Source organism: Neodiprion virginianus, chromosome 1 (assembly GCF_021901495.1).
Source record: "Neodiprion virginianus isolate iyNeoVirg1 chromosome 1, iyNeoVirg1.1, whole genome shotgun sequence".
Classification (NCBI taxonomy): Eukaryota; Metazoa; Arthropoda; class Insecta; order Hymenoptera; family Diprionidae; genus Neodiprion; species Neodiprion virginianus.
This window is the reverse complement of record NC_060877.1, coordinates 16498795-16523909: the sequence shown is the minus strand read 5'-3', so window position 1 is coordinate 16523909 and position 25115 is coordinate 16498795. Positions and strand designations below refer to the sequence as shown.

At 35.6% G+C, this 25115-nt stretch overlaps 2 long non-coding RNA genes across 2 annotated transcripts; both read right to left on the bottom strand.

Moving 5' to 3' along the window:
* Positions 1-10259: 10259 nt before the first annotated feature.
* Positions 10260-11023, bottom strand: LOC124309621 (uncharacterized). The gene is made up of 3 exons (XR_006909276.1): positions 10992-11023; positions 10814-10885; positions 10260-10416 (listed from the first exon to the last, which is right to left on the bottom strand). It is a non-coding gene; the product is annotated as an uncharacterized LOC124309621 (long non-coding RNA).
* A 4196-nt stretch (positions 11024-15219) lies between these two features.
* Positions 15220-17126, bottom strand: LOC124309589 (uncharacterized). Its single transcript, XR_006909266.1, has 3 exons — positions 17027-17126; positions 15655-15713; positions 15220-15316 (listed from the first exon to the last, which is right to left on the bottom strand). It is a non-coding gene; the product is annotated as an uncharacterized LOC124309589 (long non-coding RNA).
* Positions 17127-25115: the final 7989 nt, after the last annotated feature.

The window sequence follows — 25115 nt, the reverse complement described above, 5'->3', positions numbered from 1 at the left end:
TGCCATTTTCGTTCTTCTTGCCACTGGATTCTGAATGTCGCCGGGTTCTTGTTCAGTCAACTCTTGCCTTTGTTGACGTTGCTCCATTTGCTGAGAGCTCTCTGCTTCCGTTGTATGACGTAATAACTTGACGAGATCTTTTCTTAATGCGTCGATGTTAGTATCTGGTGTTTTTGTCACCCCTCGTTTTAACAGTTTTTCTAATAGCTGTGGTTTATCTAACTTAGAAATCCAACCCATATCTACTTTTGGATTGACATTCTTCTTCACCCACACAGCACAATATGTTTCAGAAATGTTTCAGAAATGTCTTATCAGAAACATGTTATATTCCATTGCAACATTTCAGAAATATGTCAGAAATATGTCCATGTCCGCATATATAACTAACGTTTTATAGCTGACATATGTCAGAAATATGTCAGGAACATTTCGGTAATATGTCAGAAATATTTCCGCGATATATTTCAGAAACGTCTCATTTGAAACACGTTATTCTTTATTGCAACATTTCAGAAATATGTCAGAAATATATAGCTGACATATGTCAAAAATATGTCAGAAACATTTCGGTAATATGTCAGAAATATTTCCGCGATATATTTCAGAAATTTTTCAGCGATATATCTGAAAATCGTGACTGATATATTGCTGAAACATTTCCGAAAGATATAGTGAAAATATTTCTGATATGTTCCACAATACATTTCAAAAATCTTTCAGGTAATAAAGAAAGTCCTGAATCTGAGTAAAATGATTAATTATATAGGTATCTTATAAAGTTATTTATTTTCAAATACATTATAAAATCGTACAGACTCATGCCAATATTAAGTCGTGAATCGAAGGCTTCTTTTGAAATATACATGAAAGTAAGTATAGTCTTTTTCTCAATATAAACTTATCATTATATTATTATAATTATGTTATTTTGGGAACAATAATGCATATGAAAATATAGGTTTCAATAATTAAGTTGATATAGGGCAGTTTTTTGCTTTACACAATATTTACAAAGAAATGTTACGTAACACACGTAGTAAACGTTACTACGCATACTATACTAGTGCGTAGTACGAAATGTAAAGTCGTGAACCAAAGGCTTCTTTCGAAATATACGTGAAAGTAAGTATAGTCTTTTTCTCAATATAAACTTATTATTATATTATTATGTTTATATTATTTTGGAAACAATAATGCACATGAAAGTATAGGCTTTAATAATTAAGCTGATATAGGGCAGTCTTTTGCTATACACCATATTTACAAAGAAATGTTACGTTTTGTCATATACTCTCAATCCGCACGTTGTTCTTGTTGTACTTGTTCTTGTTGTTCTTGTTCTGGTTCAATCACTCCCAGTTTGGCGCTGTGCAAAAAAAAAAAAAATCCCAGGTTTGAATTATACCCTTCAACATATGCTTAGGTAGTCGTTCACAGTAAAGAAGATTTTTTATTTGTCGTACGTTTCTCTATCGAATCTCAATTTGGCTCCAGCGAGCCAGGAGCTTATAATTTTTATGGCGAGATCTTCATCAGATTCAGCCCTATGCATCTTTGCAGCTTCTGGAGAAAATAATCATTTTCAGTTAAGAACTATATTTTTTTGAAACAATTATATTATTCCAACATATCGCGCAAATACTCACTGAGGATGGTTCTCAAAGAATATGTCGGTCTCAGCAGTTTCTTTTTTTTTTGCCATCCATATTGTACTCTTTGGCAACGGAATTACTGAGGCAGCGTTTCAAGGCATTGAATAAAAAATCATGGGTGTCTTTTCCGCCAAGAGTTTTCATAAAGTGTACCTAAAAACATATATTGAGAAAATATAGTAAATTATTTCATACCACATATTATAGTGCTTGTAAATTATGCACTAGTCAAAAAAATATTGCAAGCCAAATAGAAAAATCACAACAATTCCCATTGTCACTTTACATTTTCACTATAGGATTCCCTCACCATTTAGATTAGCAACCAGTATATAAATTTATACAGTTAAAATGTTTTCAAATGAATTGTATTAATGCGTGCAGATGGGTAATCCAGGACAAAATAGAACATAATAAGAGTTATAATTGCGTGCTATTAATTTAGTATAATATAAGTGGAGAATTTAGTTTGTCGAGGGGCAATATATGTAATCATTATTTTGATCAGTATGTGATTAACCAGAATGAAGCTCTTGCCGATTATACAGGGTGTCTAGTCTAACCTAAAACAGAAATTTCCTGAAATTTTCAGAAGTATAAAAAACTTCTCTAATTTGTTTGATGATTATAGCCGTAAAACTTTGTTCAAAAATATTTTAATCCCAATTTACTTTGTTACAAATTTTTATTCATGTGAGCCTCAGTATGTATCAACAATTATTGCTGTGTACAAATGATTATTACTCGCGCACTGTACAAAATGTGCAGCATAGTTGCTGTTTTTCACAATGTAGGTATATATTCCGGTTAAATTCCCTGACTACCCCGATTTCATTGATTTTCGGGTTAAGTAGAAACCCTGTATCTATATATCCGATGCAGATGACCGAATTAATTGGATTGATTAGGATTCAGGATTAAATCAATATTCTTGCTCAATCAAATATTCTTTATACTCCTAATCTGTAATACTTCTCAAATGAAAGTCTTGGTGCCCTCTCAATCTTTTCATTGAATAGAACAATCCAATGAATGATATAATCTATACTGTAGAATTATAGGTCTGGAATATTGAATACAGGTTTATATAGTGAGGGCCTTAATGTAGAAAGAGTATCAAAATATAAAAAAAGGACGTTTTTGTCTATCACGTATATCCTTTTTGCACCAACCCCTTCAATTATAGTCAGCCTCAGAATCAAGGTATGCAGAATATTTCCTGGAAGAAAGTACTTGTTCAAACATCTATAGCAATAACATACAATACTGTAACGGTCAGCCGAGTATGACCATTACATACAACCAGCTGTATCTCATGATCACCCACACCAGCGAGCGGTGTGAGGACAGCACGACGGACCAGGACCCAACGGCGGGGATAATCCCTAGACAATAGGCCTGACAAGTATAAAACTGAGCACGAACGACGACCTAGTGTTCAGACCTATAGCAAAGCGCACAGCTGTTCCACCCAATATTTAACTTCTTCGAGCAATTGAGGCAAAGCGCCCAATTGACTCTATTGAAATTATTAAATACTCTTCGATTACAAGTTCAGACCTGTAGCAAAGCGCACAGCTGTTCCACTTATCACTCATTCTTCGAGCACTGAAGCAAAACGCTCAGCTGACTCTCTTTAACTTCAAACTTTAACTCTGTGAAATTTCACTGTTCTCTCTAGGAGACATAAATTATCAGAAACCAAATCTTGAGCTTAGAACTAAAGCAGTCTACTCAATCTACTTTCAACCAACCAAATCTTCGAATATTGAAATCCAAACCGAAAACTTATAACGACCTTCGCATACTCAACTCTAAACTTAACTCTTTTAAACTCTCCTACGGCATACTGATTGACCGCAGCCTATGAAACTTGAGTTCTTATTTCTTTATTTTTCTTTTGTTTGTTAATATTCTTTGTATTTAGATTTAATTCTTTTCGATCGCTTTTAGCAGCGATTGTACTCTTAGTTATTTTTAGTTGTTTCTTCTCTGTTAACATTACTATTTTCTTTACTCCTCTTTTGTTAAACCATTTTGTTTATTGTAAATATAACTTGAAGAATTCTTTCGTAACTACATCTACTGCATCCTTGTCTGATAAACCAAATTGTTGAGGTCAATCAATTGGGGATACTATAGGCAGGGAACAGCTTTGGATAAACAGCCAGTTTGACAGTACTGGGTAAAACCTGTGTCCGGCTCTCCCTGGTGGTGATCCCAAGTCCGAGGGACAACCACGGCTCGCGCCTTGGTCTGGGATAAATCAACATCATCATAAATTCGCGATTAAAACGAACCGCTTTGGTACGCAGGTACTTAAGTCCGATCTCAGGAAAGCAGGGACGGTAATCTATTTACCTGATTCCGTAACTAACGATAGTGCACCTCTGGTATTCTGTCCAAATCTGCAAAACACGTAGCTTCGGCCTAAAAAACCCAAGTCTATTGCAAGGTGGTTCTGGCAGGCGAATCCTGTCCGACTCCACGAACACTCTATAGCTAACATAGCCCAGGTTTTCTTTAATTGGCAGACTCATTCTTTCTTTACCTACATGAGGAGAGCTCCGATTTACTAAATTCATTAATAACAACTTTCAACTCGAGCAAAGACACTCACAATAGCAGCGGTTACTTTAGTCCTTTGGACCCCATAACCGCGAAACGTTACAACACATGTAAGGTAGACGCATTGCACTCCCTTAATTCAATCTCTTCATTCAAAATCTCCCGCACGAAGTGCGGGTAGATAAAACAGGCATCTGATTGTGCGACAGAGAGGCATTGCGTAAGGAGAGACGTAAGGAGAGCTCCATAAAATAATATAACCTCCAAGAAGTGAAATAAAGAAAGAACAGCGTGGAAAATAAACATTGAATGTTGTTTCTTTGTTTTACAGGTAATGGTTAAAAGCTAGAATATAAGATATTGTTGATTATCAAGTTTGTAAGATTGTAGAGAAAACGTGATTAAAGAAAATCTTTGTTTTACAGAGAAACCATCCGTTTATTTACTCGCCATTTATTCCTAATTCGAGAAGAACATATTATAAAACAACATTCTCGTAAAGAAAACCCACGATGGATAAACTGAGATTCGGGTTCACGATAAGAGGGACTTCGGATGGGAAAACGAACGTGCTGTGCCTAACCTCAATCGAGACACCGGACGGCCGCTCATTCGGAGTTCCAGACGAACACCAGCCAACCACTCTACACACCGAGTTAGCCAAAACACAGACGTTTGCCAAGGTAAAGAATACGCTGAAGAAGAGACACCAATCACGACAGGTTTGGATCACTTTATCAGAAGAATTAAAAGCAACATATCTAGACGAAGATGACAATGTACAATTCGGAGAATATTTCCTGGAGGAGATCAAAGAAGAGAAGGCTACAGCCGCACCCCAGCCGAAAGACTCGGACGGAAAGATGATGGCTCTGCTAGAGAAAATACTAGAAGAAAAAACGGCAAAATCTGAAATCCAAAATTTGGGAAAAATATCGAAAGATTTTACACTCGAAAAGTTCACGGGAAAAAACTCCAATGCGCACCAATGGATCAACGAATTCGAAAAAGAATGCCAGCGCTTTGAGATAGGTCAAGACAAAAAAAAAATCGAAATTTTGAAATTCTTCATCGAAAAACCGAGCACGGACTGGTACAGTTGCATGTTGATGAAACTCACAGTAGAATCAGAATGGGAAAAATGGAAAAAGAACTTTTGCGAAACCTTTGGAAGTAAGGGATGGTCCCCTATCAGATACGCGCTTTCATTTAAATATCAGACAGGCTCTCTACTAGAATACGCGATAAAAAAAGAAAAATTATTGCTAGAAGTGAGAAAAACGATAGATACGGGTACTTTGATAGACCTCATCGCAAGTGGCCTGCCAAACTTTGTAGCCGACAGAATCGACAGAGAGACCCTGACCGAAACCGAAGACCTGTATAACGACATAGGGAAATTGGAACACCTAGTTCAAAAAAATAAGTTCGAAAGAAAAAACAAAACTCCCGACACCAAAGAAAAAGCAGAGAAAACGCCGTGCAGAATCTGCAAAGACAGAAACAAAGGTATACGTTTTCACCCTGAATCATCCTGTTGGTTCAGGGAGAACAAAATAAAAATGGTGAATAACGCGACGCTAGAAACAGAGCTCAATTACGAGCCAAAAAACTCAGAATCCCACCATTAATCAAACTCAAAATATTACTGAATGACACATTAGAAGTAACTGGAATATATGACTCAGGCTCGAATGTATCATTGATAAATGCAAAAATACTGAATTTAAAAAACAGCAACAGCGCATATGAAAAAAAGATTAACCTTAGAACGATTAATGGTGTGAATCAGACTGAAGGCACGATCAGAGTAAAAATAAAAATTCTAAAAATAGAGAGAGAAATGGATGTTTTTGTAGTGAATAACGATAACTTCAACTACGAATTTTTGATCGGTTTAGATTGCATCCAAAAATTCAACCTAAAACAAAATGAAAAATTAGAAATAGAACAACAAACCCCGGACACTGCCGGCAAAACAGAAAAATTACAAGTCGACTCTCAGAAAGACAGGGAAACCCCAAAAGCAATAAGCAACGAGACAAGACAGATTAATTTCAATGAACATTTAAAGGTAGACAAGTTCAACATTTCGATAAATCACTTGAACCACCACCAGAAATTTGTAATAGAAAACCTTTTAGAAAAATACAAAACATTGTTTGCCAAAGACAAATACGACATCGGCTCGGTGAGGGATTATGAAGCAAGAATAGAATTAACGACGGAGAAATACTGTAGCAAAAGACCATACAGATGCACAATAGAGGATAAAAAAGAAATAGAATCACAAATTTCGGAACTATTGAAAAGAAATCTAATAGAAGAGTCATATAGCCCTTTCGCGGCCCCAGTGACACTGGCATACAAAAGAGACGAAAATAAGAGATCAAGATTATGCATAGATTTCAGGGATTTGAATAAAATTGTAATACCCCAGAAACAGCCGTTTCCATTAATCGAGGATTTAGTGGCAAAAACAAGAAATAGCAGATACTTTTCGAAACTCGATATCAATTCGGCGTTTTGGTCAATCCCACTAAGAATTGAAGATAGATCGAAAACAGGGTTTATAACTCAAGAGGGCCACTTTCAGTGGACGTGTTTACCTTTCGGATTAAAAACTTCACCGGCTATTTTTCAAAGAATACTGAGTAATATCATTCGAAAACATAAACTTTCAGACTTCACTGTCAACTACATAGACGACATTTTAGTTTTTTCACAATCATTTGAGGAACACGTGAAGCAAATATCGCTACTATTAGAAGCCATCAAAATCGAAGGATTCAGATTGAAATTTGCAAAATGCACATTTGCAGAAGAGTCGGTCACATATTTGGGCCACATCATAAAAAACAACTCTATTGCCCCAATTAAAGATAATCTGATTGCAATACGAAACTTCCCTGTGCCACAAACACAAAAAAACGTTCGTCAATTTCTAGGCAAAATCAATTTCTACAATGAATACGTGCCCAACATATCGATCATTCTGGATCCGCTCCACAACCTATTAAGAAAGGGACAAAAATTCATTTGGTCAAAGGACTGCCAAGAAGCCTTCGGAAAAATAAAACAATACCTCTGCACGCAGCCAGTTCTCGCCATATTCGACCCAAATCTGCCAATACACATTTACACAGACGCGTCAATAAAAGGGGTAGGAGCGGTACTAAAACAACCACAACCCGCGAACGAAATGAGAAAAGAGATAGAAAAACCGGTAGCGTATTTTTCAAAAAAACTTAACGAAGCCCAAAAGAAAAGAAAAGCAATATACCTAGAATGTCTAGGAATTAAAGAGGCAGTAAAATATTGGCAGCACTGGTTGATGGGAAGATCGTTTAAAGTATTTTCAGACCACAAACCACTGGAAAAACTGAATATAAAGGCAAGAACGGACGAAGAATTAGGAGATCTGACTTACTACTTATCACAATACGATATGGAAATAATATACCGCCCGGGCAAAGAGAATTTAGAAGCGGACTGTCTAAGCAGAAATCCAGTGCTAGACACACATGAAAACGACGAAGAAATTCTAAAAGTTGTCAATCTAATAACATTGCAAGAAATTATTAAAGATCAAAAACAAAACCAAGATTTACTGCCAAACGACAAAAGACTAGAATTAAAAAATGAAATATATTACAAAAAAAGTCAAAAAAGAGAAAAAATTGTACTATCCGAAGACTTTAGTAAGGAACTGATAAAAAAAACACACCGGAACTTCGCCCACTTAGGAATAAACCAGCTGGAGAACAAAATCGCAAAACACTATACAGCTAAGAAGTTGAAAAAAAATATAAAAGAGATATGTAAATGCTGCGAGATTTGTATAAAAAATAAGTCAAGAGGGCAGAAAAAAATTGGCCTAATGTCTCAATTGGGCCCCGCAAAACATCCGTTTGAAATAGTTTCAATCGACACTATCGGGGGCTTCGGTGGTTCACGATCTACAAAAAAATACTTACATCTATTGGTAGACCATTTCACACGATTTGGGTATATATTAACATCAAAGACACAAAACTCGAACGACTTTATCAAATTAACTCAGAAAATATTAAAGAATAATAACATTGGCATGATACTATCGGACCAATACCCTGGTATAAACTCCAAAGAGTTCAAACAATTTTTAAACGGGGAAAACATACCAATCGTATTCACAGCAGTGAATACAGCATTCTCGAATGGGTTAAACGAAAGACTAAACCAGACGATAGTAAACAAAATAAGATGTCAAATAAATGAAGAAGAAAACAAAAGAAAGGCATGGACGACCATAGCACATGAATGCATAGGAAGATACAACGAAACAGAACACACGGTCACCAAGTTTAGCCCAAAACACCTATTAGAAGGATCCGATACGACAACACTACCATTAGAATTAAGACGACCAACAATAAACGAAGATCTAGAAAGAGATCGAAAAACCGCTCTAGAAAATAGCATTAAGTATCACGCATACAACAAGAAAATTTACGACAAAAATAGGAAAGACTACACAATTCAAGTAGGAGAATATGTGTATGTCGAAAATGGTAATCGCCTAAACAGGAAAAAGTTAGACGAACTAAGAATCGGTCCTTTCCGAGTTTTAGAAAAAGTGTCAAATTCAATATATAGCGTGGACACAGGTCACAAAAAATCGGAATCGAACTTGTTCCACATTGCGAAGTTGATCCCAGCATAACAAGATACGGAGAGACCGAACGAAAAAAAAAAAAAAAAAAAAAAAAAAAAAAAAAAAAAAAGGTAAACGAAAAATTTTTTTTTTTTCTTCCACGGTGGAGGGAGATGTAAGGTAGACGCATTGCACTCCCTTAATTCAATCTCTTCATTCAAAATCTCCCGCACGAAGTGCGGGTAGATAAAACAGGCATCTGATTGTGCGACAGAGAGGCATTGCGTAAGGAGAGACGTAAGGAGAGCTCCATAAAATAATATAACCTCCAAGAAGTGAAATAAAGAAAGAACAGCGTGGAAAATAAACATTGAATGTTGTTTCTTTGTTTTACAGGTAATGGTTAAAAGCTAGAATATAAGATATTGTTGATTATCAAGTTTGTAAGATTGTAGAGAAAACGTGATTAAAGAAAATCTTTGTTTTACAGAGAAACCATCCGTTTATTTACTCGCCATTTATTCCTAATTCGAGAAGAACATATTATACACATATAAGCCGTGCACAGACGATGTATTATAATTATAAAATCGCTTACTGTTGCACACAATTTTTCTTTTGAAACGCCATTATCTACCTTAACCTGAAATATGAAATAGTTTGTTTAGTCGTTGACTGTTGTACCTGCTGGATGTTAGCTAGGGAACGCCAAGCACTAGAATTTACCGTATTTATACGTATATTCTTCATTGCACTCAGATGGAGAATGGTTACGATAGTTTAAAATTCTCCATCATTAGTGGAAGATTATTGTTTATTAAATCAACACTGTATGCTACATATTTGATCATATATACCATGAATTTAATTGCATACATTTCGCATTTGTCACTTTGATTTCAAATTAGCAAAATTCTAGAGCCAATAATGTGCAAGACAATGGGTTGTATCAACTTATCAATTTTGGAATTTTACGATTAAAAAAGATTTCAACAAATTTCAAGAAACATCAGATTTCAGAAGGTTGCAAAAAAATATTTTTCAAGATACAAAGAGATTTCAACGGACCTCAAATGATCTCAAATAATTTCAGGAGATTTCACAGGATTTAAAAAGGTTTTGAGGGTTTTCTAAAATTGACAAAAGATGAACGAAGTGGTGTACTAAATTTGATAAGGGATGAAACCCCTCAAAGTAGGTATTGCTGGCAATTTTTCAAACTATTTGGGCATTTTCGTTCCTGAAACACAATTATTTGTGTAGGACTAATTTTGTAAAACGAGTACAATTTCCAAATGATAACAGATTCTCTTACCACTCGTGATGCAAATTCCTTTTCTCGCAATTTATTATCGAATTCATCGATTTCTAGAAGAGTCCCCAATGGCAACATAGCTTCAAGTGCGTCTCCGTCCGCACCATGACCGTTATTTTGAGCCCCTGGAAGGTGTAACTCCTTTGCTTTTAGTGAGTCTTCGATGAACTTGAGTCGTTTTTCGACCTCTTGGGTCGTGTGGTAAATTTTGCTAATAGTGATTAGTAGCTCTCTATGGAAGTCTGAAACGAACAAATCGTATTTATATAAATTTGGGTGAACATATATTCGACTGGACAATATCTGCAAATAAAATATAAATCTTTGACAGGGGACTCCACAAGTTTATAGATTATGATAGTTTAAGTCTTAGAAAAAATATTTATGGTCTGTAATGGAAATATAGATATACGTAGGGAACCTTTTGCAACTAAGAAACTACAGAGAGACTGTGGAAAATCGAATCTACACAAAACTAATCTAACCTTTTCAATAATATAGGGTACCTGGAATACAGGGCATGCTCTTTACAAAACAAATTTAATTGAAGAAGCTATTTAATTCGTAACATAATCTTAATTCAATGACCATCCACCTGCAATTGCTATGTCAACTATTCATTAGTAGATATACATTTACGTTCTAGAATAATAGTTTCTTTGTTTTCTTTGGCTGGACGCTGCATGCCTTTGTTACTCGCCAACCCCCTTCCTACAAGTATTAGATGTTTAGAAAAAAGTATTTACACAATTTTTTACACAAAAATGTAAAAGCGATGGATGAAATAAAACCATGGTTCACAGTCATACATCCTTACCAACTTGTGAATTCACACTCTTGGATGGCAAATGATTTGTAACCTGCGCCTCAACATTATCAATTCTTCTTGCTTCTCTGATAATAACAAAATCAACCGGTTTTATTGGCAAGTTCATCGGTTTTTCCCCATTTCCACATGTAGCTTTTTTCTTATTGTTGTTGGCTGCGTCTTCTGTCGGCTTAGGCACAGTCACTTCCTCATCCCCAGATGTGTCCGGAGAGATAGGCAATATTCGATGGCGCTTAGATCTCGACTTTTTCAAACTCTCTTCCGTTGCAAAATTCTCTAAATCGGAAGCATCCTGCACGAGCTTCAGTTTTTGTGTTGCGTCAGTGTAATTATCTGTATGAAACCAAATAATAGACAATTGATATAATTAATACATTATTCACATCATATCTACATACATCACCATTAACACAAAATAAATTGCGTAATCATCATTGTATAATCAAACTATGAATTATGTATACGATGAGAACGTCTTTGAATTTACTATAAGGAAATCTAGAACCAAAAATCTGATACTGGATAATTTATGAAACTGACAGTTCATTATGTTGATTCCATGATAGGAAACCTAAGAGTGATTCCAGTAGTATACCGTTTTGACTAAGCAGCTGCTTTACAATTACTTTTTGTGTCACAAATCTAATTAGGGGAGACTTCAGTCAAATTTTGGACAAAAATCGGTTTTTTAATTTTTACATGATTGAAGAAAGTCGTACAAAAAAATCCTTCGACAAATTTTTAGATAATGTTAGTATAGGCCTTGAAATAAAATTCCAACCTCCTGCGATGAAAATATATGCGCAAGAAACCGTTCGAAGATTTTGCCCATCGCTGCAAAAAATTCCTTGCGCATTAGATTTCATCGAATCATTTTGCCCTTCAGCAGAAATATTTTCACAATCAGGTATATTGTCCTGGAATTGGTGAAAGGAATTTGAGCTCCGATGAATATAACTCATTTCCCAGCCTACCGTGCACCAAAAATTCTTGTAAATAAAAACTCAAACTGTTTAAGTAATAGCCTAAATGACTTGATAAACTCTAATCAAAAATTTCTTCAACCAATTTTTAGTCTATGGTAGAAAGTGTATCGACAACCAACTTCAACCTTCTACGATGAAGCCTAATGAGCAAGGAATGTTTCGAGGAATCTTGGAAAAAATGCGTAACTGTCAAATTACTTGACCTATATTGAGCAGAAACTTAAACCAGATTCCAGTTTTAGCTTTGTTATGTAAATAAATAGTCCAAATTTTAATCAAATTGATCAAAAAATGTGGGACTTTCTTATTTTACCGAAGTCTCCCCTTAATGTAGTTCATACTTAACAGCTGGGCAAACACGTAATCAAAGATAAAATTATCAGATTTATAATTTCAGATCAACCAATATGTAAAAAGGATCACAATGTACAAATTATTTTTAGTAAATGATTATTATTTATTATCGTTTACTTTGCATGCTAAAATTAGTGTGATGACGGACATGCACTAAAAAATATGATTGTAGACAACAGTTGTTCCTAACGTTACCTTTGATCAGAATAGTAAATACCTGCACTTCCGAGTATGGCCAACACCTTCAACAGCTCCCACTTGTCCTTGACCGGGGTCTCTATATTGACCACCGCCCTACACATTTTTATCGGATCCTCATAAGGAGGCCAATAAGCTGTCTTATTATCATCGGTCAACCAGCTAAACGGAATCACGTGCAGACCATCATGAAACTCGACTATATTGAAATTCATGATTCTTCGGCGTATTGAAAACGATCTCAAATAAGAAATTGTTGCAGTGAGGTCACGATATAGATATACAGTTTGCAGGATATAAATTGATATGAATTTAGAACATCTCTAGCCACACGGCCAGAAATATATTAAAAATATTTTGTACAGAGAATATACAAAGCAAATTAATATTGTTTAGTATTAGCTGGTCTTAGAAAATTCAACTGAAGATCGTGGTTAATAAAAAAAGCTGGTGCATTCATTTCAAGAAATCAATAATTTCTAAACTAACTGAAATTTCATGTACATAAAAATGCATGTGAATAACATGTTGCTTACAAAATGTGCAGTTTGTTCTGCTCAGAGATTACTAGCTGTGTGAAGTACTGGAAACATAGCTATTTTTTCATTACGAGATGTTACACAATCCAAAGGTATCTTCATCAGCTTGAGACATATATTAGCGCATGGCCATGACTTAAGGTTAGCATCTTTCTTTACAGTTTGGATGTCAAATGTCTTGGATTCACAAGGTAGTGAATATACATTTTCAAATCGAACCAGTTCGTAACCGATAACATATGATGTGTTTTTGTACTTTACGAAATTTACACATTTTACCATTGTTCCGTCTTTAAGCATGCAACAATCATTTGTAGAATTATTACAATTAATGAAATAAGAATTCTGACGCCGAACCTTATACTGTTTGCATTTTTTTAAATCACCAATTAAAGGACCTTCGAAGTGACGTTTGTGAAAACCAACATTTATATGCACGTCTTCGTCCGTCGTATCAGTGGTAGATATATAATCGTATTCGGCAAGTCTCTGAGCTATCTGCTGAAGCGGTCTCTCGCCTTTCCGAGTCATTTTTATAATCGTAGACATATGATTTTCGAATCTAAAAGCGCTGAACTCATCTAAAGGACCAAATTTTCCGACGTCCTCAGCAAGATGTAGTAAATTATGAACATTATGGGACATATGCTTAAATCTATATATATTTCCAAAAGACTCAACAAAATATTGTAAAAGTTCTTCTGCATACTTTATATTTGAAGGATTTTTTGTCAGAATCGGATTGATCAGAATTGTTATCGCCACATGCAGAACTAAAAAATGCTCGTATAAGTTTTTCTTCAATACATTTTTTAAAACTATGGGACCTAAGTACAGAAGAAATTGACGGTACTCTGTCGCTTTCCACAACTTGACAAATTTTAATGACCTTGGTTTTCGCACAAAATCCGATGGAACCCATTTTCTCAGCCTAATTAATGCACGAGAGATTTTTTTTATGTCGTAGGCGGATAGCCTCACGCTAAGAGGCCCACATGTCCAGAGCAAAAGCAATTTTTTGACAATCCCTAAGCATATTAGGTGCATGTAGTCTAGTGGAACATTTGTAACCAATCCTAAGTGAGGTATTCTAGAAAGATTTGTCGTTCCAATTTGATAGTCGTCCTGATAAATATAATTTCTAAAATTTTCATCGGTTCTTAGAGTTATATTTTCACCTGCTGATGGAAAACACATGGTATGCTCTAAATATTCTCCTTCATTTTGTACAACTGTTGTACCCATTAAAATTTTTGACTTGTAAAATAAATGCTTTAGCAGGTGCGTCGCATATCAAGGCTTGAATTCTGACATCAAACTGTTGATTATCAAATAGAAGACCATTATTGATTAAAGTCACTGCTTCGTTAATGAACATGTCAAGAAACTCGTTAGCATTGTTAGGCTTTCCTTCTCCGAAAAAGGCCCCAACAACGTAAACTTTTTTCAAAATATCATCCGAACACAAAATTGGCCAAAGACGATATTGTGACGATTTGCCAACAGGAGCGCCATCAATGTTTATCATCAAGTTAATATTCCCAATATTGTGTCCAGCTTGCTTTCGATGCTTGACAATAGATTTGACTGCTTTTTCCAGTCCATTATGCCAATATTGGCCACCAGCGATACAGTGAATATCCGTAGACCAAGGAGTTTTGAGAAGTGCTCTGTAATCTTTTGGCAATTTTGCGTTTGTATGTTTTCTCAAGATACCTAACAACGCGTTAACAGAACCTCTCAAAGGTCTATGAACTGCTATCCATTGGCGGAAATCGCCAACCAGTGAGTTATTGTTATTTGATAATTCCTGAGAACTTCCTGAACAATTTGCAAGATTTGAATCATCTGAATGATTTAAATCATGGGCTTCTGTAATATTTGCAATACTAGGTGTATTTTTATTGACATGCTCATCTACATTCGTTTCAACGTCGCTACCTATTACAGAATTATATTCACTATCTTGGCTACTATGTACATTATCATCTATTTCTGATCTTGATGGTACACTTTCAAAATTTGGTCCATCAATAGTAACATCAAAATTTCGAGAGTCTGACTGGGTTTCTGAAAGCTCGAGTGTATTTTCATTGTCTTGACCGGATAAGTTTGTCTGTTCAAATGACATAGCTTGCTTCATTCTAATAATACTTAATTTAGTTTGTTGTTCAACGAGTCGACGTTTATGTCTATCTGAATAGCAGTCGTTACTTTTTCTTTTACGTGTCATTTTCTGAAATCAAATATTATAAATAATACAAGTATAATAAAGTATAATATTCAATGTTGCGAACATAAAACTTTGAATAACAAAAGGTCAGTCAATAATTTCTCATTTGATGTGCAGGAAAATAAAAGTTTATTCTGAAAACAGTCTGAGAACTAATGTTTGTCAGGGTCTACTATACAGTTGACTGCAAAGTTAAGTTGTTTAACATAAAATATACACTGAAAATATGGACGTAATGCCACTATTGATATTAGATTAGTGTGATTGCCAATCGAATGGTAGCTGGTTACCCAATCATTTGATCAAACATAAACTAAATGATTGGTTAATAATAGTCTTACCTAAAACGTATGTTGTATATTTCGAATACACAGTTGACTGTCAGCTGCTCAACCTTTTTCTGCAATTATTACAGATGTTTCAAGATTTAGTTGTAAATACATGAGTGTGATTCAAAGCAAATAACATGTAATTACTGATCGGCGGTCTCCACGCTAGTCTGATATCTTTCTAACTAAAGCTAGATTACACGAGGCTCAAGGTGGTATACGCCAGATTGAAATAACGTATAAGCAGAATGTTTTGTGAGAGTATATTCTGCTATTTTATAATCAACAATGATAGGAATGTGCATAAAACTGAAGCTGACATAGGACGTATATACAGAGCTCTGTACATGCCTTATCCAGCTTTTTATGAAACAGCCTTGTTCTATTTGGGCCAGCGAGATACACTAAGTGTTTCATTAGGGCCCGTCTATATGTATAGCGTGAAAAATAATTATAATGCATAATAATATCCTATAATAATTATAGTTGAAATGTTACAAACGTACAGTTTTGAATATACAGGCCTTAATCAGTAATTAACTAGTGAAAAGTAAACCGAAGTTTGATAACGTTCGGCGTATCTTCAAGTTTCAATTGATCAACAATTTAGTATAAATTAAAATTAGCCATTATTAATAAATCGCGACACTATACGAATATCGGAATATGCATAATTTACTACTGCATAAGGCAATTATGCCGTATCGAGTGATTTTCCATCAAGGGGGAAAATCACTATGCAATTTGAAGGATAATTATCAGGACGAATTTTTCTTTGGTTTGGAATTTTTCTTTGGAATTTTTCTCTGATTTGGATGAAAGAAGATCTGTTAACCAAAAAATATGAAAAAAAAACCAGAAATTTCCACACACAATTTCCACTATTTTTGACTTTTTCTAAATATTTGGTCAAACACTCTTAGTTCATCCAGATCACAATGATTCTCCAAAGGAAAAGTTATTCTGACAAAAAGTTATCCTTCAAATACGTAGCATGATTTTTTCAATTCTATGAAAAAGCAAACGAGTACTCACTCGTGAGAGGTCAACTGCGCTTAGGAAATAACCTTGTTGAGTAAACTATAAAAAGATTTAATATTATAGATGTTTCATAGTTGGGAAGTCAACGATCGTAATTATTTTATTTAATTCACAGCTTGCCAAAAAATTATAAGCAGTATAGTACTTTCTGTTCACACATCAGCCGGTATTTCAATTGCATACCATTCAACACGTGGTGGCCAAGGATAGCCGATTTAGCAAGCAAACTGCAGAACCGCGTACATAGCAAATATGCACGTAAATATGTAATTATGCCAAGTAGCTAAGGATATTTTTTGGTCTAATTCTCTACACATTTATTGGAAATTAAACATTTACTTACCAAATATCCACTTTTCTTGCCACGTGGGTTTCTGTAATTTTCTCAAGAGATCCGTGGTATCTAACGACCTGTGAAACGCGGCGCGAAAGAATAAGAAAGCTCGAGAATGAAGGATGAAAGAGTGCACGACGCTGCGCGACGGTGATGCGCGAAAAATTGGCGCGCGACGCTCGAGCACGTGCGCTCGAGTATGCGACGTGATGCCATATTTTTAGGGTTTTTCAGCGCTTTCTCGCGGATAAAACGCGAATAAATAAGGCGCGTTAATTTGAATTAATATAAGTACGACGGTAATTTTAATAAACATATACGTAGAATAAGAATGTGAATAAATATTATAACATTACAATTAGTGTAAACCAGTCACCCAGGAATCAAAAAGGAATGTTAATTGTTGATGAATTATTTAGTTAAAATATAAACACTGCTTGTTTATTCTTATATAGTTCAGACGTGAATAATGAATATTTATGTATCCGTTTAAGGCGTTCGAAACCACCACCTCCAATACTTGAATATTCTAAACATTGGAATTTGGAAGTATCTGGTCAATGTTATACTGGTTTTAAAGTAAACACGCATTCGGTGTGGACCACACTTTCGGACCCGTTCTCACGAGTCCCTTTGGCAGCTTTAAGAGTTCGTTTGATTTACTTCCGTGTAGAGTAGGAGCGAATCCGAGGGAGAATTGGATCCCCTCTCGATTTAGAGGCTGGGCTTTTTTCGCCCACACATTTTTCTGAGGTTTTGGAGGAAATTAGTTTAGATCGCATTAACACGAGTTCTGCAGACTAGTGCAGACCTATTTCAATCTTTGACATTTCGAGAAATATATATACTAATTTACATTTTTTTTCCCTCAGAGACTATTTTTTAATATCCTTATATCTCCGTGCCACTTCAACGGGAATAATTCAATATTCCGGGGTGAATCCAGAATCCACTTGGCGGCGTAAAATCGCAACTTGAAATCATATTACAATTAGTAACTTCGATGGGGTAACTCGGTGAAGTCGGCCATGTTGACCGGTCGGCTCTGTCGTGAAAGCGCGATTTTTCAAGCGCCCCAATATCACTATACTAAAATACCAGTTAAGAGATATTGTTCGAGAAAATTGGTAGATTCAACAAGACAAATGAGAATTATGAAGCCCAATTCGTATTCCGTCAAAAAGTCTTCACTTCGGTCTTTTTGACTGGACGTAGCTCAGTATGCATAATTATTAAAGATCCATAACTTTGTGAAAGGTATAAATATTGAAAAACTTTATGCACTTGTCCATTATGGAAAATTTGAAAAATGACAAATTTTATGAAAAATACTTATGTATACACACATAAACGAAAATATTACTGAAACGTTGCGCTTGAAATATTTCTGAAATATATTTATAATATCAAAAATGTTATATTGCATTTGAAATATTTCCGAAACGTTTCGAAGGTACCAGTGATGTTATATTGCATTTGAAATATTTCTGAAACGTTTCGAAAGTACCGGTGATGTTATATTGCGCTTGGAATATTTCTGAAATGTATTTATAATATCGAGAATGTTATATTGCATTTGAAATACTTCTGAAATATATTTATAATATCGAAAATGTTATATTGCATTTGAAATATTTCTGAAACGTTTCAAAGGTACCAGTGATGTTATATTGCATTTGAAATATTTCTGAAACGTTTCGAAGGTACCAGTGATGTTATACTGCATTTGAAATATTTCTGAAAGGTTTCCGACATATTGGGAATGTTATATTGCAATTGACATATTTCAGAAACATTTCAGAAATATTCCTGAAATTATGTAATGAATCTGAAATGTTGTAACATTTCGGAAATATTTCTGACATATTTCGTGCCGTGTGGGTTTGTCTGTTAATTCGCTACTTGATTCTGAATCCGCACTCTCGGACATTCGCGAATCACGTGGTCAATTTGAGGTTATGCTCCGTTCCTTTAGACTCTTATTGTCCTAACTAACTATATTTTTTTTAACGATTTTCCTCGTCGCCAAAATTGTAATAACGCGTATGTGTCTACTTAGTCACTTTACATAACAACTCTTTATTGGTTTAACCCTGAGACTAGACACGTTGATCGTGTGTGTGCTAAACAGACCAGCGACCGACTGACTGCCCGCGACACCCGCGTGTCTAGGAAGAGGGGGATTATGTCACAATATTAAGGAAGGAATATGTCGAGCCAAAGAATTGGAAGAATTTCTAGTCACACGAAATTTACCTCTTACAGTATAGATAAGTGAAGATGCGACACGTATCACCGGTCGAATACAATGCGATACTCGCTCAAACCAACTCATTGGTTTTGTATTACCTTCAGATGAAAAAGGAATGCCCGTGAGTGGTACATATTCGGCTACGTCGGCCTCTAAAATTGCAGAACACTTTCAAACGGGTAGTGTTGCTAGCTTAGCCTACGTAATCATTGCTCAGCCCCTGATCGAAAACCTATTGACGTAGGTAATGATACGATGCTTACTTAGATGCAATGGCAGCGAAAATTCGCTTCCTGTATTTTCATACCAGGTTCGAACCCGAAATAATTGCCATTCAAGATACAGTACATATAGGTGCGAAACTTCGAACACGATTGTTAAAACCATCGATAATTCTTTCTATGTGAGACTTTATAATTGCAGCTAGCCACCTCAAAATTCTTATGGATACAGTATCGAAGGACAAACACTGTCTAAATCAAAAAAACTCATCATCAAAAGATAATATGAAATATGCCTCGGTTGAAGGAACAAGTGATCCAAAAGTCATCGATTTATTGAAACAGAACCTTCCCGGAAGTGAAGCAACTATGGTTTACTTACAAATCATCCATTTTTTCACTAGCGCTTTGCTCAAAAGAGATACAAAGTCTTTAGACCGCGTGTATAATTGTTGGTTCTGCATTTTTGTACTCCGAATATGGAGAGCATGGTTGAACACTGTACCACAGTATTCAGTATCCGATAATTTTCTGTCACTTAACACGTATATATGTATGGAAATTAATGCCCATGGCTTGGTAAATTTTATTTTGAAACTGAAAAGATACGCTTCATCTACGCAAAACTCTTCGGAAATGTTTTTGCTATGGCAATTCGGTAGCCAACCATGCGAAAGTTTTTTCCGTCTCCTAAGATCCATGAGTACGACGTACTCAACAATAGTCAACAGTAGTCTTCTAGAAATTATTCATACAGTTAAAAAAATTCAACTACAAGACGACATTGCCTCAGGTAATTTGCATGATGAAAACGCTGAGTTTAATTATCCACGTGCAAAAATAGCCCGTCGATTAACAGGATAACAGTGTTTACTACCGGGTACGAACGACATTTGTGAAATAATTGGGCAAGCAAAAGAAGATGCTTTGACGAAAGTTCAATCGTTGGAGCTGAATATCAGCGAGCTAGAATGCGACAATTTTCCTATGCAATATAAAGAAATAGTAGATTGTTATAACTACGAGAAAAAAGACAACGAAGAAGAATCTACTAACGAGCCGAATATCCCAGTTGAATCGATCGAATGCGCCTCGGTACCGAAATAACGGAGATGATAGTGACCGAGAACCTCAGATAAAATTATTACAAGACTTGTCCGTTCTTTCCAATGCTCAAGGCAGTTTACTTCTTAGAAATTACGACCAGTATACACTCAAACTCCAGCCCGACAGTTCTTTCGTTGTTATAAAAGACAGACTCAACAACGAATTAGTAGTAAGGAAATCGTCGATATGTTGGCTCCTGCATAACAATTCAGCGAATTCAAGCAGCGACCGACTGCAGCGTGTAAGAGAGTCTGGATTGAACCGATATAAAAAGAAAAGAGATAGTAACGTGATGAGAAATGTTTCACTAAAAAAAATGATGAAATTTACATCGGCGAATGGTGCTTATTTAAGAAAAAAAAAACTGAAAAAGGTTCACCAAAATGTTTTATCGGTTTAGTTCTCAATTTCGCATACACAGATGGTACGACAGGAAAAAGTCAGGAGTATTCGAGCCATTACGCGCGCGTGAAAGAGAATACTAAAGAAATTGATGTTCTTTGTAATTGGTATGAAGTCGTACCAAAATTACAAAATTTACTACCTGTATCGATAGATGTGCATGGATTTATTAGTATTGAGCAATAATGTTTGACTATCTCGTCACCTTGTATGGCCGAAACGGGTCTAGGGTATTGACATAACTCCATATGAAAAAATTAAACATTTCTTTCAATATCTATATCTGTGTCTTTTTTAATCTCTTTTTACATTTTGAAAATTTTTAATTCAAACTTGGTCACAAGATTGATCAATAAAAAAAAATGTAACCGGTTTAGGACTTTTTTCTCCCTCCAATGATTTCAGCAATCGCTTGAAAGCGATTTGATGAATTCAAATAAAATCAATTGAAATCAATTGAAATTACGTGAAACCACATGACTTCAAAAATAGCTTGAATCATTTGTGAAATCACAAAAATTGTATGAAATCGACTTCACACGAAAATCTCTTCCGCACCTCACTTCATAGTGACGAGCCCCTCGACACCAACGTAATGTACAAGAGAATGATGATCGGCGTACTGCACTAAATAAACATGTGATCAACAAAGAACATTTTTTAACTATGACAATGTAAACGTCCTCGGTGAAGAACCCAATTATTATAAACGTTTATTATTAGAAATGTGCAATATCGTGGGGCATTCAGATTCCGTTAACCTTAGGCAAGACGTCGAACACCTTAGCAATATTAACAAACCGCTTATTACCATCCGCATGCCTCATAATGTCTAACCTTAACTATAAGTTGTACATAATTTGATGTCCTCACGTTGCTATTGTTTTTACTTTTTGCTATACCGGTTCGCCTTCACTCTGAGTCACATGTGATCCGCCCAGTAGTTGTCGTTTACCAGTTGGTTCGAAGGGTTGAGTAAAATTGTTCAGATATGGAGAACTGAGAGATAATGACACCATTATTATTGTGTCGGCATCGTTTTAACTATTTTAACTTTTTTAAACCCCTTCTTTAACGTTTTGACTCTTTTGACTTGTGCATTGTGAATATCCTATTGTTAATTTATTTATTAATATTAAAAAATTATACACCTACACTGTTTAACAATTGGAGAAGATGCCAATGTCTACTGCCATCTTATTTGAAGAACCATCGCTCTCCATTTTGAATTTTATGATATTGACCAGTGTTTTAATCCTCTTTCTTATACAAGGTAAATTACCCCTTAAGTTCTATATACTTTTTTAATCGTAATAGATGTACTGAATGTTCTCTTCAATGGACAATGAATAATAACTCTCAATAGTATTATATCCATGGATGTTAATGTCTTACTGATGGAATTTATGTTCTTGACAGTTGAATAAAAATTTGATCGTTCTGAGGAGGGCCCCTACCCGGGCCGAAACGTAAACGAAAATATACGTAAGACATTCTATGACCGCTCACCAAGACTTACCACTACATTCAGTTGTTCTGTTAGCTGAATAAGACTCATTATCTTCTACGTTCTAATCTTTACTGTTCTTTACTAAATCTCAGTATTTCGCGAATAGACATTTTTATGACATTCCATTTTCCTGAATTAAATCAACTTCGGCCCTGATTTAAACATAATCAGGTGATACTAAGTGTTTATAATAACAAACAGCTATATTATTATTTCCAATTAATAATTGTGAAGGGAGATGTCGATTATTGGCCTTACCGTCGGAGCACATTACTCGCGGCTCTTCGGGAATCTTAGGAAATAAGGATCGATTACAAATTCATATTCACGCGCCCGAATTTGAGTTGGAAGAATAACTAGACCAATCGGAAACGTACCGAATAAGCGTATCGGTGACCCACGCGGAAAGAGTGGGGATTAGCTCGGGCACTCTGCGCCGAACCCTCAAATAAAGATGTTTAGCTTTAACGATATTTGTAATTGTATCTGTGCTGCGTCCGATTAGTATCGTAACATCGATTATTGACATCATCTGACGAAGATTATTGAAAGACTCGATCCCCGAGAAGCCCGGACTGAGATCAAAAGTACGAGAAACGTACAAGTATAACGACACTGTAAGTAAGAATTATTTGATCCTATCTATTGAGTTTTCCTTCTTCGTTCTTTCTCTACACTGGGTCTTACAACTCACTTTCACTAGCTGAGATTTAATCAATCGTGGTTGTTCATCTGGCGCCCAAATATTTCGAGGATTGTTATAATTAATGAAATATTGTTGAATCGATTCTTGAGCCCCGGCAGCTCTGACCCAAGCCGCGCCTGGTGACAGGCTTTCAAGAGAGTAAGATTAGCTAATGTGCCGTAACAAAAAAAAAAAAAAAGCCAGTCTCAATTGGCGCCCAACGTGGGACCGGTTGAACATTTTTGTAACAGAAAAAACTTGTTAGAATTGAATATGCAAAATGAGAGAGAGATAAATTATAAATCTGTTACGTCCGTGAGTAGAGTTTACTCCTAAGCGGAAGGAGTAACCTGGTTGGCTTCGCTTTTACGTTTCAAGTCAACCAGAAATCAGGATGAGGATTGAATAAACTTGAGTATGTTTATTATATCGATTATATGTTTATTGCGTAGAACTTGAGATACCGGTAGAAATGAATTGTGTGGTGCGAAAGATATATAAGAAGTCTAGATGTGGAGTTGTCGAGAGTTAGAATAGGAGTGTCGGTCGAGACTTGAATCGTACGGGTGCAGAAAAGGTGTAACAATGCTAGAAGTAGGGAATGGAATTTGATGAGTAAGCGCGATAGTGAATAGCGTGAGACTACGGAGCGATAAGAGGACAGGACAGAGACCATGAGATATGTAAGAACTGTGGGAGAGTTAGCGAGTAGGAAAAGTAGAGAGAAGTGGTATGCTGGACGTAATACCCCCCCCCCCCCCCCCCCCCCCCCGTCAGAGGGAGCATAGCGGTAAATATGGTCCCGAATATGGAAAGCAAGAAGGTGGAAATGTCATATACAGTAGTGAAACATGATTTCAAAGTAGGTGCTTCAAATTAGTTTCACAATTTTTCTTATTATAGGTAGTGTATGGTATTTATAATCTGAATCTAATATGTTGTCGGTATATATAAAAATGATAATTGGTGTGTGTTTACAAGTATGTAGTCGCAGTATGAATATAGTTTGAATATTGATTGATGCGTTTAGCAACATGAGTTGGATGAATAAAGATAAAAGTGTGTGATAGTAAGTTTATGTTTGAGATAGTATGGTTCATATTCTGGATTGCGTATGAGCGTACGGCATATAGTTATAATACTATGGTTACATAATGTTGTTTGAAGCTAGGCGCCTAGGGTTGATGCGCATGGAAGCGGGTTAGTACACTTAAGATTAATCAACAATGATTTCTTTGATTCGCTGGGTCCTAAGTATAACTATTTTTTTTTTCTTATGAGATACACATTTTGACCTATTCGTACAATCATATCGGTTATAAGTGTAAATATATTTTGGACTCATTGTAAACTAAGGGTATAAGATCGTCATTACAATCACTTTAATGCAGTAGTGTGTACAAGCTTATATTTTACTTCTGTCTGTTTGGTAGCGCAACAGCAGATCTTGGTAGCAATATAGTAGTTGCCTATGTGAAATGAGGTTTTCGTAAGGTTTGAAGTACTGGTGGGTTTGAAGGAAGCGGAGGTGGTGTGTAAGGAACTGCATCATGGGTTTCTATTTCGTTGGGAATGGGTAGGACAGAAGAAGTAGGTGGGTAGATAATATTTAGCTCGATTGGATTGTCATACCCTGTTTCGCTGGCTCTAAATGTCTGGTTCGTTTTTTTTTTCAGCTTTACAGTGTGTGATATTTAAGGGGGTGGTGTGGGATTTTACTATGTATTGCGATTTTCAGTTTATTGAGATGAACTATTTTGGTTTTGTTCAGCGTGAGGTATATTTCGGCGTTAACGTCATCTATTATTCGTTTGATTACATACGGGCCTTTATAATGATCTTGGAATTTTGACCTTGTTTCGTTCAATAGGTAGACAGTTTGTCCTACTTCAAATCGTTGTAGGTTAATCATTCTGTCGTAG